The 18622-nt window shown below is 35.9% G+C and overlaps 1 long non-coding RNA gene across 1 annotated transcript; it reads left to right on the top strand.

Annotated features, from left to right (window-relative positions):
- The first annotated feature begins 4320 nt into the window (after nucleotides 1–4320).
- Nucleotides 4321–6493, top strand: LOC120088761. The gene is made up of 3 exons (XR_005485029.1): nucleotides 4321–4748; nucleotides 4856–4924; nucleotides 5383–6493. It is a non-coding gene; the product is annotated as an uncharacterized LOC120088761 (long non-coding RNA).
- The last annotated feature ends 12129 nt before the right edge of the window (nucleotides 6494–18622 follow it).

The following is an 18622-nucleotide window of genomic DNA, read 5'->3' as shown; positions in this document are numbered from 1 at the left end:
GAGAACATTCGAATGGAAGTGAAAAAATTGTGTGAATGAACTACTGAAGCTCACACCTTTTATAGGCCTTCAGCATGGAGCGGTAGAGTGAGAAAGAGGCGAAGAACCTCAGAACGTGCAAGACTCGCGAGGATGACTCGGAATCGCGCGGATGATTTGCTGCAAGGGAGGACTTTTTTTTCGATTTTAAAATAAAATTAGAAAAATAATATTTTTATTAAAGAGAAGAATAATAATCACACAGTCGCGCCTTGCCTTACCCGACCGGACAGATGGATGGCAGGGGCGGCGCGCGTGTGGGACGTCCACCAAACCCACATTGGTCTATCTCCTCACTCCCTCCAAAATATGGGTACCCCTTGGGACCAAAACCCAAAGCTCAAGGTTGGAGTACATAAGGGAGGCTTCCAAAGCAAAGTTTTCCAATATGGGGTTCTATAACCAAAGTTTGGTTCCATCTCAATTCTAAAACTAAAATTTTTACCCAACAATCCCCCACTTGAAAATTTAAACAAAAAAGAAAGAAATTTTTTCATCGAGCAATTTTAGTTTATACAACACTGTGCATAAGAAAATGTGTCTTACGATTTGAACCTTTACGTAGTATAGATGATTCAGAATATACTAGAGTAATACTTGGTTTTGAACTCTATCTCTAACAGCATCTCACACAGAGTGTCATTAAGGTGTAGTACGAAAGCCAGTGCTTTAAAGCCTAGCACGTGTATCCCGGTTTAGTGAACGCTCTAGAGAGTTTGCCTAAAACTCCATAGGAAGCGGCCCTCACTTCCACATTCACAAGGTGAGTCTATCAAGAGTACTCTTATAGCTAGGTACCCCATTTGTCATCAAGTATAGATCTCATTAAGAACTGAGTTCAACCTTTCTTATGCTTCAAGATATCATGCTCAGACTATAAGTCATAGGAATGGAACTATGTGTTTGGTTTAGCATGATTCACTATATATATCATTCGTGATTAGTTATTACCCGTTGAACATGTTTCTTGGGATCTCTAGTCTACTGGTTGGGTTTTCCTCACCGTGATTCATCTTTCTATAGGCATGAGTCTCATCCTTTCTGATGTTCTGAACACCTTTTCTCTGGTCAATTCTTTCATCAAAGGATCTGCCAGATTTTCATCAGTTCGTATATGATCCACTCTAACTGCACCAGTAGTGAGAAACTTTCTAATGGTACTGTGCTTACGAAGTATTTATCGTCTATTTCTGTTGTAGTAACGGTTTTGAACTTTTGCGATTGCTACAGTATTATCGCAATGGATCAATATGGCTAGTATCGACTTTTCCCGTACAGGAATCTCTGATAGCAGACTTCTAAGCCAACCTGCTTTTTCACTAGCTGTCGCTAGTGCTATCATTTCTGACTCCATCATAGATTGGGCTAAAATAGACTGTTTCTTGGACTTCTAAGAGACAGTTTTGCATGCTATATTAAAGATATAGCCACTTGTAGCCTTTGAATCATCCGAAAAAAAGTTTCAGACAGCATCGTTGGACCCTTCCAAGATAGCGAAAAACTTTTGATAATGCAATTCTAGGTTTTAGGTTTTCTTCAAGTATCTCATGAATCTTTCTATAGCATTCCAATGCTCTTTACTAGGTCTGCTTGTAAACCTACAGAGTAATCCTACAGCATAAGCTATGTCAGGCCTAGTGCAGTCAGCAGGGTATCTAAGACTGCCAATGATGCTCGCATACTCAGATTGATTAACACTGTCACCAGTGTTCTTGAACAACTTGACACTAGGGTCATAAGGAGTACAGGCTGGTTTACAATTAAAGTAATTATATTTCTTTAGAATATTTTCTATATAGTGAGATTGATCCAAAGAAATTCTCTTTTCAGACCTATTCACTTTTATGCCTAAGATTACACTAGTTTCTCTTAAGTCTTTCATGTCAAAGTTTGCACTTAATATTGATTTCACATCATTTATGATGTGCAAGTTCGACCCAAAGATCAATAAATCATCTACATATAGACACAAAATATTACAGAGATTATTTTAAAACTTATAGTAGATGCATTTGTCACTTTCATTAACCTTGAAATCTTTAGATAGGATAAGGTCGTCAAATTTTTCATGTCATTGCTTAGGAGCTTGTTTTAGTACATAGAGAGATTTGTCTAATTTACACACCTTATTTTCTTAACCATGGACTACAAAACCTCAGGTTATTCCATGTAAATCTCTTCTTCAAGTTCATCGTTTAGGAAAGCGATCTTTACATCCATCTGATGTACTACGAGGTTATAAAGGGTAGCGAGAGAGAATAGTACACAGATTGAGGTAATTATAGTGACAAATGAGAAAGTATCAAAGAAATCTACGTTTTCTCTTTGTCTAAAGCCCTTTCGTACTAACCTAGCTTTAAATTTATCAACAGTTCCATCAAGTCTAAGTTTTCTCCTTAAGATCCATTTGCATCATATTGCCTTGCAGCCTGGGGGTAGATCTACTAAGTGCAAAGTACTATTTGACTCAAGTGAGTCCATCTCATCATTTATGGCTTCTTGTCATAGGTTGGCATCTACTGAGGACAGGTCAGCTTTCAGATCTTGAGGATCTTCTTCTACATTATAGGTCAGAAAGTCATTTCCGAAATCTTTGGCGGTTCTAGCCCTTTTGCTTCTTCTAGTTCTGGGTCGGTTTCCTCCCTAGGATTAGGATTTCAAACTAGGGTTAGACCATTTGATCCCGAGCCCCCACTATTCCTTGATTTAAAAGGAAATTTATCTTCAAAGAAGTCGGCATCATTTGACTCAATGATCACTTGGTTCATTAAGTCATAGAACCTATAGGCTTTACTATTGGTTTACTGGATCATTTGGCTCAATGTTCATTTTACCACAACAAAGGCGGGTTTCTCAGGTACTGCGTTCACCTCCTCCCTCTGGTCCTCCTTCTGAGCTTCCTCCTCGATCCTTAGTCGGGTGATAAGACTCTCCAAGGAGAACTCCTTGGTCTTATACCTCAAAGTGTTCTTAAAGTCCTTCCACAAAGGGGGGTAGTTCATCAATAACAACAACTTGGAATTGTTCGTCTAGAGGCATACCTTCAGTAATTATCTCATGGGCTATCTTCTGAAATTCAAGGGTCTGGGCCTCCACGGATTTTTCATCCATCATCTGGAACTTGAGATAACGATTAACAACATATTTCTTTGACCCGACCTCCTCGGAGTCGTACTTCTTTTGCAAGGCATCCCAGACCTCTTTCGTTGTCTTCATTGTATTGTAATAGTCATACAGATCATCAGTCAAACCATTTAAATAAAGTTCTTACAAAGAAAGTCTTTGTCTTCCCAGTCAACAACTTCTTTTTTTTTTGTTGTTCAGTTGGTTCTTCTAAAGGGATGATCGGCTTACCTCTGGTACAAGTTTCGGCAACTTTCTTGACAGTGAGAAAGAACAACATCTTTTGCTTCCATCGTTTGAAGTTCGCTCCTTCGAAGCGGAATGGATGGTTGAGATTAGATATCATAACGTCGTTGTTGCTAGTGAGGGCCATTAGTGATGTGCCGGTACAGACGTCTTAAATTATTGAAAACGGTAAGACCCTCAAAACGACAAACAACAAACAGTCGAGACATGACGATCAAGAAAAGAATAAAATCTGCATAACAGAAACTCGTTATAGGCTAATTCGTGGAGTTCGCTCTCTTTAAGACGTTTCGCGGCTCTTCCTAAGTGTTCATGCAGGTCTGGAATATCGCCATGTCATCCCCAGGATAAAACAGCCAAAGAAACCCGATCGAAAATGCACCATTACCAATCGGAACACACACTCTTTCTAACCTACTACTCGAAGAACGGACAATGGAAGAGTAGGAGAGGAAAGGAGAACACTCGAATGAGAGTGAAAAAATTGTGTGAATGAACTGGTGAAGGCCACGCCTTTTATAGGCCTTCATCGTGGAACGGTAGAGTGAGAAAGAGGCGGAGAGCCTCAGAACGTGCAAGACTCGAACTCGCACAAACGACTTGGACTCACGCGGATGACTCGCTGTAAGGAGCACTTTTCTTTTTTCGATTTAAAAATAAAATAAAAAATAATAATCACACACTCGCCTTGCCTGACTGGAAGCTCAAGGTTGGAGTACATAAGGGAGACTTCCAAAGCAAACTTTTCCAATGTGGGATTTTCCAACCAAATGTTGGTTTCCTCTTAATTTTAAAACTAAAATTTTCACCCAACATAATCTATTGGGATTTTTTTCTTTCTTTTTGGACCTGATAAAGTTGAAGGGTTAGGGTTAGGGTTAAAAGAAATAAATGGTATTTGTTTATATATGTATTATTTATAATTACTTAAAGGTTATTGGAAAACGTGCCAAAGGAAACGAAAAGAGAGAAGAAACCCTCCCCTGGTCCAGCCGTTCGACGCCGTCACTTCTTTTTCTTTCCCATTTTTGTTCGCACCATTGTGAAGTTCGGCCACCGGCGACTCGTAGCCGCGCCTCCATCTCATTCGACGTCCACCGCACGTCAGGTCTCTCCCTCCCCTCAGTTTTGTGCGTTCCACCCCAGGTCCCAGCCGCACGCCTAGCCGCTTGTCCACACAGGTCAGTGCCGTTTGTCGCTCAACTTCTGCCTCCACCAGCCGCGTCTTGCCGAGTTTGCCAGCCGCAAGCCTAACCCAAGCGCCGTCTGCCAGTCCTAACGCGGACAATTCCGGTTGTCGTCGGATCTTGGTTGGTTCCGTCTGATCTTTCCGTTTGGGGGTAAGTTTCGGGTTCTTTTAGTAACTCATTGCCATTGGTTGTATTGGGCCAAGGCTATCCTTACCCCTGATTTTTTTTTTTTTTTTTTTTTTTTGGGTTGATTTCAGAATCTAGTGGTGGTGAAGGAAGTTGCCAAACAAAGTGAAAGTTCGTTTGGGGCAGTTTGGTGCCCTTAGGTAAGTGGATGCAATTTCAATGCATTTGTAGGATGGGTTATGCTACTGTGATTTGTATTGTGTGGCCAAGTTAGACTGCTCATTTGAAGTGTTGCCAGTTCGTTCGAGTGTGTGGATTTCCTTGCTTTCGTGCTTGCATTGAAATTTCTCGTTGTGTCAAATTTAGATAAGTGATTTACTACTAGTTTGCCCTCGAGTCCAAGCATGTGTTACCATTAGTCCTAAATTGGAATGAAATATCTTGTTATGCCTGTTGGTTAGTTGAAATTTCTGGAAGTTTACACTTATGTCATGGAATATTGCTATTATATGTTCTAGTGGTGTGTCATGACTGTTAGCATTTTCATTAGGCTATGCACATCTTGTGTGCCTGTGTCCCGATGGGAAGGCTAACATATCATTGAGTAGGCCCAGTAGTATACTTATATACTCACCCTTTTTTCTCTCGTGTTTTTCAGGTAAAGGTAAAGGTAGAGATAGATCGGTGCATGACAAGAGAGATCCGTGACCTAGTCATTTGAACGAGTCATTGCTTCCTTGCTTAGGTTTCATTTTGCTAGTGTCTAGTCTAGGGGCTAGGCGTATTAGAAACCTATGGTTACTCCATAATTTCATTTATTTATTTATTTGCTATTTATTTTCAAGTTAGGTCAGGGGTATCTTGAACAATAAACCGTTTTGTTTTGTAAATTCTCTGTTTTTCTTTTGTAAGTTCTCTTCCTTATTCCGTTGAGTTTTATTTAATGTAATAACTTTATTTATTTATTTTTCCTTTATCTCTTTCACCTAAACATCGTTCGAGAAATGTATTGTCAAGCATATGCATGTATAGAGTAGCGTCCTAGAAATATATTAGAAACTAGGGTCGTTACATAAAATATCCTTACCTCTAAAGTTTATTCCAAACCTCATGTCCGCGATATCAGTTCTAAAGGTATGATTATAAAATTTCAATTTTCATCTCATTCTTTCTACATTTGTGGCATTATTGTTGATGTTTTTTTTTTCACCGTTAGGATTATTTAGAGTGGCCTTTTTGATGATGCGCATAACAAAGTCCTTAACATTTATGTACGGTGGCTGAACTGTTCCTACCCATACACCCTAGGGAGAGTCGATAATAAACTTAAAATTGTTGAAAATTTGAGGGTTCTTCAAAAAGACAATGAGAAACTCATAATCTAAAACTATTGTCTCCAATGGTTTCCTCGCAAGCTCCCTTCTTAGTATGTTTTTTTTTAAAAAAAATAATAATAAATATTGTGCATTTTGATTTTTAATTCCTCTGTTTCCCAATATGCAGTCAGTTCATGAATTTTTTTTAATCCATCCAACCTTCATTGTGTAGGATGACATTGTTCAAATTTTTCCTTCCTCAAGACCTTCAGTTTTTGTTCCATCAAGCGTGTTGGGGATGAGAGGGTGAAAGTCTACGAGAGTTATCTTAGTTACTTCTTGTGATATATAGTAGGTACATACCTTGGATTTCATATTCGTCGAACGTGGCTTTATGAGTTGTGTTTTGTTTTGAATGTGTGTTAGGGGTAAAAAAGTTTGGAAAATTACCTTAGTTACTTAGGTGCATATCTTGAATTTCAAATTGATTGAAAGTGACTCGATGAGTTGTGTTTTACTTTCAAGCATGTGTTGGGGATGATAGGGTGAAAGTCTAAGAGAGTTATCTTGGTTACTTGTGATATATAGTAGGTGCATATTTTGGACTTCAAATTGATTTTGTTTTGTTTCCCAAACTTAAGAATTGGAGAGGTGAAAGTTTAGCTAGATTATTTTCTATAACTTTTTTTTGTATATATTTTGTACAATTTTCGTTAGGAGACATTGAACAACCTAATACTGAGACAATAACTATGAAGGGTTAACTTACTAATCATGGTTATATCGAGTGGACATAATATATCTACGAGGAGTGTAATTACTGGGCTTTTAATGGAGTGATCTGGTAGTTAACTAATAGCCCATGATCTGTAGGTCCCCTACTAGCTCACAAACGGAATAACCTTTAGAATAGTGTGATAAGTTGATTTGAAACATTCATATTCAAATTAAGGGAATTAGTAATTATATGTAATATAATTACACGCTTAATCTTGGAATTAAACGATATTGGAGAATCGATTATTATTTAAATATGTTTAAATATTAATTTCTTGAATAAAGATTCATGGTGGTGGATTGGTGACGGATTAATTTAATATTCGATATTAAGTTAATATAATTAATAATTAATTAATAATTAATAATTTTATTATAAAATTAATTTTTGTAACATTAATAAAATTTTAGTTTTAATTAAAGAATTAAAATTGAGAAAAATTGTTTTAATTTTGAAAAATATCAAAATAGAAAAATAAATTGGAAGTTGGAAAAATCCCAAAAGTGGGATTTTCTCACTTTCAAAAGCTAACTACTTATTCATCTTCCACTTCAAATTCCATACAAAAATTGAAGTAGGAGTTGGATCTTTGTAAAGCAATCTGATTGCATGTTTATCCTGCATAAAAGACACAAAAAATCAACTTGAAAGCGGATGCAAGATAGTTGATTTTTCCCAAGAAAAGATTGTTGAATAAGAGTTCTTCAGTAGCAGTGATACCAGTGATCTTTTCCCCTCAAATTCCCTAAATTCTTGCTTGTTTTAAGTCCCATATCTCAATCTAAGGCTTCTAGAGGATAGTAGAAAAGTTCTAGTGATGGTCCATAGCAAGAATTGAAGAAGGTTACAGCTGAATTTCAAGTTTGAAGAAGATTTCCAAATGTATGTTTGAAACCTTTTTATCATTAATGAGCATGTTGTCTTTAAAGCTAAAATCTATGAATTAAAATGCTTTATGATCATGTTTTCTTCCATTGCACATGCTTAGAAACTAACGTTATATTGTATCTTTAGTGATGTAAATAGTTATAAAGAGCCCACTTAAACAACCTTGTGCATTTATTTCTACTTTTATCGCCTATTTCGTAAAAAAAAAAAACCGAGTATATTTATTTAGCTTTTGTTTTTTGATTGCTTTTATACCACGTACATAATTATATTTACAAAAAAAATTCTCTTGAGATTTACGTTGCACAAGAGATTTATATGTAATATAGGTTTCTTTTGAATAAATAACAGTTAAAGATTTTGTGTTTTATGAAGCTATACAAGGTAGTTACATCAAACTTTCATTCAACTTATCGTTATTTAAAGTTATCAATACTTCCTCACATGTATGATGCATTCTTCACCTACTTACTATAAACACTCTCTCTGTCCACCTTGATATTGACTCCTGCAAACACTATCCGAAAGAGATGCTCCCAGGGCACTATAAGGTCAAGCATGAATCTCACGGTGTGAACATCTAGGGAGAAACATGAGTGGAATCATAGACATATCAGATACATCTCTTCCTCCCACTGAGTATTTTATAACCTAGGATTTAGTTTGCTTAGAAAAAACATAGCTAAGGATTTTAACTAAGTGACTTTTAGGTTTGCCCAAGAGTAACGTTGACCTTAGATAGTTAAACAACTTTTGATCATCATCTATTAAACTCTTTAACGGAGTCTTTGAACAATTGTCGCATGCTTGTAGAAAATCTATCTAATTCACCTTTCCAGGTAGGTTCCCAGGTAGGGGTGTTCCGTTTCCATCAGCTTAAGAACCTCAGCCTAGACAGAACCCGCCTTAGATAAAATGTCCCTTATAGATAGATTTAAAACAAATTTAATCTTTTATGTCAATCAATTTAATCCTATTAAATCGATTTAAAAAAGATTAATCTAGGTTACTAAACTCTTTAGAACTATTTGAACTTAGGTCTATCTCAATTCAAATTTTAAAACCCTTTTAAAAAACTTGAGTTCACCCTAAGTCTGCACGCAACTCTTTCTTATCAATTTTAATTCTAATTTCCTTTATAACGCTTACAAACGGAAATAACCAAAACCACAACGCAAAGCTAAACACATGCAAGGCATTCATAACGATTATAAATAACATAAGTGTCATGCTCAATGCATTGTTCATTCATTGCTACTTCTTTGATATAACACTTATACAAAACAGCAACGAAACAAGCACAACATACTTTCATTCACCCTTAAACTATAATACTTATAATAAAAGGATGGTGTATGAATATGCTCACTGCATGCAAAATATAACTCTTATATTTCATGATGCATGTGCATGCTTTCTAAGTAATTTTTTCATGCTAGATTATAACACTTATAATACATGATACATGAATAATTGCACAACCTAAGGTGGGATTTGGAACTATATGTCAAACACTTTGCCATATAAACACCATACATCACATGTATAATAAAATTATGTTGATGAATCAGGTAAAATTGCCTCAAATTCACAAAACTAAAGCTAACTATTAAAAAACAAGGAGTCTCCGGTTCAAACAGGCGAACCGGATCTTGAATTGTCTGGGCGAAGCAGCGCGTCTCCAACCATCGTGCACCAAACTCCTCGCGATCGTCTACACGAAAGAACAAATGCTTTACTCTATCGTTTACCAACACTCCCAGAGCTAAGCGATCGTTTAGCAACGATCATGTACCTTTTACTAAGCAATGAAGCACGAGGTACGCGATTGTGCAACACGCCGCGCATAATGCAATTTCTAAACGATTGTCTAAACAACAACCTGTCTCTTATACACATCTAGATGTGTATAAGAGACAGGCTTTACTCTATCGTTTACCAACACTCCCAGAGCTAAGCGATCGTTTAGCAACGATCATGTACCTTTTACTAAGCAATGAAGCACGAGGTACGCGATCGTTTAGCGCACTCAACACAATGCAAGCCTTACACGATCGTCTAAACGACTATGATGCGGCGAAACACCATCGTCTAAACGAGCGCTTTCGTATCGTATATCGTGTGATCATGTAGATAGTAACTAAGCGATGAGGCATGCTAACTACACGATCGTTTAACGCGCACATTCAACTAAATCATGAGCATCATATGCTCCCACTATGATCGTCTACCACCAGCTTCTAAGTGATCGGGTAACCAATGCTACGCGACAGAGTAAATGATTTACCCCATCGTTTAGCATTTTCTAAATGACCGTTTAGTAAATACTACATGATCGTATAGAAAAATCCACACGATCGTTTAGATAAATCCCAACGATCGTTTACCTGATGCTACACGATACAACCAACTCTTAGTCTTATTCTTCATTGAGAACTAATCTCCATGCTTCGAAACTTCATCACGAATGACTCGACTAACTCAAACTCTTTGAATTACAGACTCGATTGCATATTAATTACGTCCAAAAACACAAGGGCCCTTACAAATTAACACATTGTAATTAAAAGAAAGCTTTAAACAAAGGCAATTAAACTCGTAAACATCCATCAACGCCATCCACAAATGCACTTAACAATTAAACACAAATGCAGAAAACCCACGAAGATTGTAAAAGAAATTCAAAACAAAATTGAAATTTGGAATATCAAAACAACCTGACTCTTATACCAATTAAAGGAAATCGGACACAAGGATTTCCATGAGCAGCGGAAGGATCTTTCCAAATTCAATTGTATATGAACATTACATTTACAAACAAAAACTGAAACATACGGTTATGCATAAAACATAAATTACAGCATGCTTTACTACATGATCAAGGGAAGGAATTAACAAACCTTTGAAGACTCATCTTCAAGTTCCTTGATCACGAACACTCGATCACAACAACACAGCAACACACAAACAATCGTCCAACACGACCGCTACACTGCACGATCACAGCGAACTCGAACTAAGCGATTGCCAAGGTCACGAACACCGCAAATGGCCTCTACAGAACCTAGACTGTGTTGAGTTGGTATTCTCGGTGTGAGAATCCAGAGGGTGGGCTCCGTGTGGACTTGGTTAGAGGCAGAAAATCGGAGGAAGAAAAATCGTGTAAACAATTAAGCAAGTGGGAAATGAAACAACCTATCGTATAGGTCGATGCCCAATCGTTTAGTAAAAGCTATGTGATCATCTAGAAAAAGCTATGCGATCATTTAGCTCATCATTTAGCTAAGTGTCTATCGTTTAAGAACACTCCACGATCATTTAGCTAACTCTAAGTTGTCGCTTAATAAATATGATTTACTTGACAACTATCCGTGAGTAATTTCCGAGATTGAAAATCTCAAATTAACAATTTTGCAAATCTTACTAAAAATTAGGAAAACATTTTTTCTTTTATCTCACGGTTACCATGAAACCACCAATAATATTATAATATTATTATAAATATAAATGATAACCAACTTATTATACTATATTTATAACTTATAGTTTTAATATTTCATCGCATGAAACATACAAACTATAGCTCTTTTTCTATTCCATGGCTCTTAATGTAAATCTCATTTATATTAATTCTCCATTAGATGTATCTTATACACCACACCGATCATATCATATATAATCGAATTACCTCTTGTTAATTTGAACAATTCAAATCCACACCAAGAACTAATCTTCAGCTTGAATCCATTGAGCTACCAAGAGGACCTTTTGGACCAGTAGCTCGAAGCTCCAATGGTATGTGAATAACTAACTAAACTCTTTAGTCATGGGATCCACCATCTGTTAACTGTCAGGCACTCCACTAAAGACCAACACTGAACTCTCCTTACTACAGATATATTATGTGTCCATCTTAACCAATCAACAGTGTGACAACCCTTCACAGATCGCTCGTAAGTACAGTTCGGCCAATAACGGTTATGCCCCTATAGTTACATCTAACTCCTTAAGTAACATTGATCCCTCTAATGAACATAAGTCATAGTCCTACTATGACTAAGTTATCTCTTCCAAAGAGAAGTTGTGGACACTATGTTCAAGCCCCGAAATCAGCCCTTAAGGGAGCAATCTATCTACTTACCCCTGCTTCGGGGAATGAGTGAATTTCATCTTGTGTATTGAGTTTCCAGCTCCCAAATCAGACAAGTCTCCAAAAAGGTAAGCATGTTGAGTTGGCAATCTGACCACTCTCACCCATACTAATCAAAGGACTGCCCTCAAAGACAGGAGTTCTCAAAACACTCAGGATTGAAGTCGTGTCACCTATGGTCATTTAGGTGAGATGTAAGTCTTAAGTATCAACAACATTATATGTAGAGTCTAGTCATCTCGTGGTTCGATCTTATACAAACTCTTTGTATAGGACACCGCCGCTCACATGTCTCTACATGAATAGTCAGTATCTACCATCTGTAGTAGTTTACAACACTTGCAAACCCTTACAAAGCAAGCCATACCCATAGTGTCACCAGGATCAGGAATCTTTCCTTAATCCTTATACTATAGACCTATTTAGGTTATCACTTAAGGCATAATCCACTTGTATATCTCATATACGTGCTTAAGTTTACATAAGATAACCATGAAGCTTTGTTTATTGGATATAAATAAATTCCAGAATGATAACCTGAGACTTACATCTCACCTATTATTTTATTCATAAACAATGTGTATAATTACAAACAATGAGACTCTGGGAGAATTAGGACACCAATCCCAATACAAGCAAGTGGGAGAAGGTTGATGTCTATCGCATAGACGATGCTTTATCGTTTAGAAAACAGTACACGATCGTTTAGTAAATAGGCCGCGACCGCATAGACGATCGTTTAGTAAACGCTCAGGCGCGCAATCGTTTAGGAAAAAGCTAGACGATCATTTAGCAAATCATATGCGATCGTTTAGAAAGAAACGTGTATGTATACGATCGTGTAGAAACGTTGAGCTATCGTGTAAGCTCTCGGTTTGCTATGCGATAAGCAGTATACAACTCGTGATCGAATTCTCTAATCTCTTGCAAAAATGAAAACTATTTTCATTTTATTCTTCAGTTTTGAAAGCTGAATGAAACCTCCCACTAACACACGGTTACGGAGAAAACGCCGACACAATTATCCTATAATTGTCCAATTAATAAATATAATCATATTATATTCATTAACTTATGGTTTAATATCACATCACATGCAATACATTAACCGTAATCTTTTCTCTTCCACTAGATATAAATCATATTTATATCATTTTCCTCCAAATAATGTATCTCATACATAATGTCAATCATATCATATATAATTGACCCGTTCAATCATATCATATATAGTCGAACTCCCTCTTGTCAATTTGAATACTTCAAACTGACCCAAAAACTGATTCTCAACATGAATCCATTGAGCTACCAAGAGGTTTTTATGAACCTATGGCTCAAAGCTCCATCGGTACGTGAATAGCTGACTAAACTCTTTAGCCACGAGATCCACCACTCGTTAACTACCATGCATTCCACTAAAGACCGACGGCTGAACTCTTCTCACCACAGATATATTTTTATGTCCATCGGATATAACCAATCAATAGTTCGATAACCCTTCACAAATGCTCGTAAGCATAGTTTGGCCAATTTACCGTTTTTCCCCTGTAGTTACATCTAACTCCTTAAATACCACTGATCCCTCTAATGAATAATATAACATAGTCCTACTATGTGTGAACACCTCTCGGGCCATGAGAAGGTGTGTGGCACCACATCCTTCAAGCCCCGGAATCAACCCTTAAGGGAGCAATCTATCTACTTACCCTTACTTCGGGGAATGAGTGAATTCCATCTTGTATAGCTGAGTTCCCAGTTCCCAAATCAGACGAAACCCCAAAGTGGTAGGTTTGAGTCGGCGATCTAGCCACTCGCACTCATTCAAATCAAAGGACCGCCCTCAAAGGTAGAAGTTCACAACTCACTCAGGATTGAGGTCATGTTACCTATGGTCATCTTAGTGAAGTGAAGTATCTGTCATGAACGGCATTATATAATGAGATGTTAACACTTCGTGGTCCGGTCTTATACAAACTCTTTGTACAGGATGCTCCCGCTCACATGTCCTCATATGAATGATCAAGATCAGACCATCTGTAGCAAGTCATAACACTTGTAACTATTCTACAAATCGGGTCGCATCTACAGCGTTACCAAGATAAGGTTTCTCTCCTATATCCATATACTACATACCATTTTTGTTATCACTTAAGACATGATCCATTTGTATATCTCCACATACATGCTTAAGTTATAAATGACAATCAAGAATATTAGTTTATTGGTTTATGGTAAAACAAATAAAACATCTAATGTTCATAGACAATAAGTGAAAAAAATATCATATATTATACATCACAAACGCTTGTTCAAAACTGTGTTTACAAACTACAGGACACTAGAGTTTAGGACATCATCCCCAACAGTTCATGTATTGACATGAGGAATTGAGGCATCTTATACAATGAGTTTGCATAAAATCGAACCAAGAAATAAGTCACTCTTACTTTATAACGTTGTTTACTATTTAAGACTGACTATTTCGCTTAGATGACCTAGGTAACTCGATCTTAATCATGAGCTAACTATAAACTCCTGTTTATTTAGGATTATCTTTAGATTTTCATAGGTGAGGGTTGGCTCAACAGCATTGGCTCAATAAGTCTCCCATTTCAAGAATAAGATCGGGTAGATAGCTGGGGACATAGGGTGCAAGACAGAATTCACGTCTACCCAATTTAGGGATAGGACGAAAATAGTTCTTTTGAGTACTGAATCCAGGTCTTGAACAAGGGTCCCCACCCTCTCATTGGCCCTAGAGAGATCCGGTTTAGTGATTAGATCACAAACCAATTTTTCATTAGAGGATTAGTGTAACTTAAAGAGCGAGACGTAATTTCGGTGGTAAAACAACATTTGACCCAGCCGTTATTACAAACAACCTGTGAAGGGTCGACTTACTAATTATGGTTAAATCAAGTAGATACAAATATATTTGCAGTGAGGAGAGTGCAACTATCGAGTTATAGTGGTGTGACTCGATAGTTAACAAAAATATTGATTAATTCGATCGAAAGAGTTTTAGCTAATTAATCTCAAATCGTTGGAGCTTATGATCTGTAGGTCCATAAGGTCCCTCTACTAGCTTGTAAAACATGAACATCTTAAATTAGTAAATTGAATGAATTTGGAATGATATCAAATTGAAGGGTTTCAATTTGAATAATTCAAATTCAAATTAAGGTTTATATAATTATATAATTAATTAACGTTTAATTTTTCGATATTAAACCAAATTGGAGAGTTTATAATATTTAAATATCAATTACATGAATAGGATTCATGTTTAAAATTATGTGTGTGATTAATTTAATATTTGATATTAAATTTTAATGTTTAATTAAGTAAAATCAAATTAATTTTCAAATTTAATTCAATATGAGAAATTGCTGAAATTTTGATTTAAATTAATTTTGAATTAATTTAAATTCAAATTCAAATTGTATTTGAAATTTGGAATTTTTCACTTAGTGGAAAAATCCAATGTTTCACCAACTAGTAGGTGGAACTCTACAATTCACACATCTATCCCACTCAATTTTCAAGTTTGAGGTGTCTTTGACTAAATTTACGCCTCATGTAGTTGAAGAATAAAATCACTCCAATTTGTGAGAATTCGCGAAGAGTAGTATTGAAGAACTAGAGGAAAAAGTTTATGTTGAGTTCTGAAAACTCATCCCTTTCCCTTCACAAATTCAATTTTGAGTTCCACCACTCAAACTCAAGGCTGAGAATAGTAGAGAAGATCTCTGGGTGGTTCACTAAAGATTTGGAGCTGAGAATTCATGAGGAGCGGCTTGGACCAGAGAGGAATTCTTCAAATGTATGTGTTTCTTGAAACCATCTTATTACCTTTTGAACATGCTTATTTTAATGTCAAAATTAAGAAATTAGAATGCTTAATGATCCTGTTTTCTTCATATTTATCACACTAGTAGGTATTTTTACATGTATCTTTATATATATACATTACCATAATACTGTGGATACATTGTGAAAGTTATAAAATATATATATGTGTGTGTGTGATTATTTTATATTTGGTTATAGTTTATTTAGTATGCATCCTTGATTTAGGGATTGATTTAGTTGGTTGAATGTTATTTAGAAATCAAAATCTTGAGGAAGGGGTAAATTTGTCTTGTGAAAATTAACTAATTTTCCTAAAATAAAGGTTTAGGCATTTTTACAATAAATCTTTATTTTAAGTATTTTAAAAATGCAAACATCTAAAACTAACTATTTTTGTACTAGACTCTCTTTGCAAATTGATTCCTTTTCCAATTTGGGTCTTTATTGGGCCGGATAATAATGTCCATATTTCAGGACAACGGCCCATACTTATAAAGCGAGCCCCACCAATCATTGTCCATAGGACCTTTTAACGGCTTTTAAAAGGATTTAAACTAGGGCTAGCAACGGGGTTGGGGTGGGGCATGGGGCGTCCCCCGTCTCCGGCTCCGTAGGAAAAATTGTCCCCCATCCTCGCTCTCGTAACGGCGGGGGACGGAGACGGGGATTCCCCGTCGGGGAAACGGGGTCCCCGCAAGGCCCCATTTGTGGCAGATTTCAATGGAGGGGAGGGATGAGCGAGAAGCGAGAGCGAGAGCGAGAGGGAGATGTGAGAAGGGAGGGATGTTTTGTTGCAGATTGCAGAGAGCGGAGGGGACTGTGAGGGGATAAATATATATATAAATATATATATATATATATATATATATATATATATATATTCAGGGTCGGGGTCGGGGCAGGGATACTGTCCCCATCCCGCCTCGTCTCCGGATGGGGCCCCGAATAAATTTTCCCGGTTTGACCTCATCCCTGGTCAAACCGGGGAATCCTTGGGCCGAACGGGGTGGGTCCTCGGATTTTTTTGATAACCTACTTTCTATGCTAAGTTTGTTGCCATTTTTTAAGGAAGTTCACTTGTTCTTGATTTTCGAGTCTCCGATTTAGAAGTGGAATTTCGGTCTACCTTAATCATCCAAGCTCTTTACGGTTTGAATTCGTTTGTCAATGGCTTTTGATTTAAGGTTTTAAGAAGGTTTTATCCTACTTTTTGAACTTTTCTCTTAATTTTGTAAATCGTTTAATAAGCATGTTCATTCGCTGGTTAATTTCTTCCCTGCTCTATCAATTCTAAGAGTGATAATGTACCAAAAAATGAATAGTTAAAGTACTTTTCACTCATATACTGAGTTTATTCTTTACTTTTATTAAAAAATTTCTTTCGGACACACTATATTTAAACTTTTTTCTTTTGAATTATTATGCTATATCTGTGGAGTTCTAGTCTCAAGGAAATTGTAAATATAATATATATGTTGATGTTGCAATTACAAGGTATTTTTTAACTTTTTTCTTTCAAATACACTATATTTTCAAAATAGTATATTATATTTGGTTTGGTCTCAGGAAATTGTGAATTCGATGTATATATATATCTTGATTTTGCAAATACAAGGGAGTTATGTCTTCGTTGATCATGCTAATTAGTTGCTGGTTTTCATTGATTATTATTTAACGATATACACTTTTTATTTCTTTTTACTATAGTGTATTTGTGGTCTTATGTGGACTCAGTTAAAATTGTGTTTTGTTGGGGTTTTTTAAGTAATTGGTGTCTGAAAATATAATGTTTTCCGATAGTTAAATATTTATTTATATAGAATTTTTCAGGATTGTCTTTAATAGAAACTTGATTATTAGGATTTGAATTTTAGATTTTCTTTGATTACTATTTTTAAATATTCAATTTTTTAATAGATAATGAAATATGGGTCGTTATAATTTGAAGTTTAGATATTTTGAATTAGAGATCTGTTGGTCAATTGTTAATTCTAAAATTCATTTTGTCATTTTTTCAATTTATTATTATTATTTTTGAAAATGAAGTTTTATTTTGATATTTATCTTGTCAGCCCTTTCTATTTTGTAACAATTTTTTAGGAAATTCAAGATTTTCTCACTAAACGGGCCTATCATTGGGCTTTTGTATCAGTAAATGAGCCCATTTTATCGGTAAGAACAGCAGAGGAGACACAGCCCATACAAAACTCCATCTTATTAGTATACGTGCATTTCACCGGGCTTTTATAGCAAGTGGAAGGACTGATGGGCCTGGGCCCATAAAATATTTATGGAAATGAGTAGTAATTGATGCTTTCAACTAAAATAAATAAAATAATAATAATAATAATAAAGAAATATAGAAAAGAGACGAGACGAGGACTTTGAGGAGAATGTAGGCTGGTTTTAAGTATAGGAGAACGTGAGCTTCGTCTCTTAGATTTATTATTATTTTTTATTTTTATTTTTTTTTTAAAAAAAAAGACTTTCCTCAGATCTAGAGCTACCGTCCGTGACCATTCTAGATTCTGAACCACCACGCAAATTATGCCACGTGTATACTTCATTCAAAACCCTATTGCCTCTATTCTGCACTCTAGGGTTTCCTTTTTACTAAACCTACTACCTACTGTAATTACAGGGTTTTTTCTTTTCTTTTCTTTTCTTTTTTTTTTTTTCCTAAAGGAAAAAGAAATATCCAAGTTTTTTCTTTTTTCTAAAACAGCATTTCATTTATATATATATATTAAACTGTCACACGTAAAGCAAACGATAGCATAAGGAGTGATATTGTTTTTATTGGAAAAAAAACTGGAAAAAAAATAACCATTTAAATTATTTACTCATACAAAATTGTGAAAGTATAGTAATATAATTGGAATATATCTCGCATTAGTGCTTGTTGGCATGTCTT

This window comes from Benincasa hispida, chromosome 10 (genome assembly GCF_009727055.1).
Source record: "Benincasa hispida cultivar B227 chromosome 10, ASM972705v1, whole genome shotgun sequence".
Taxonomy (NCBI): domain Eukaryota; kingdom Viridiplantae; phylum Streptophyta; class Magnoliopsida; order Cucurbitales; family Cucurbitaceae; genus Benincasa; species Benincasa hispida.
Note: the sequence above shows the minus strand (reverse complement) of the source record. Positions and strands in the feature narration are given on the sequence as shown.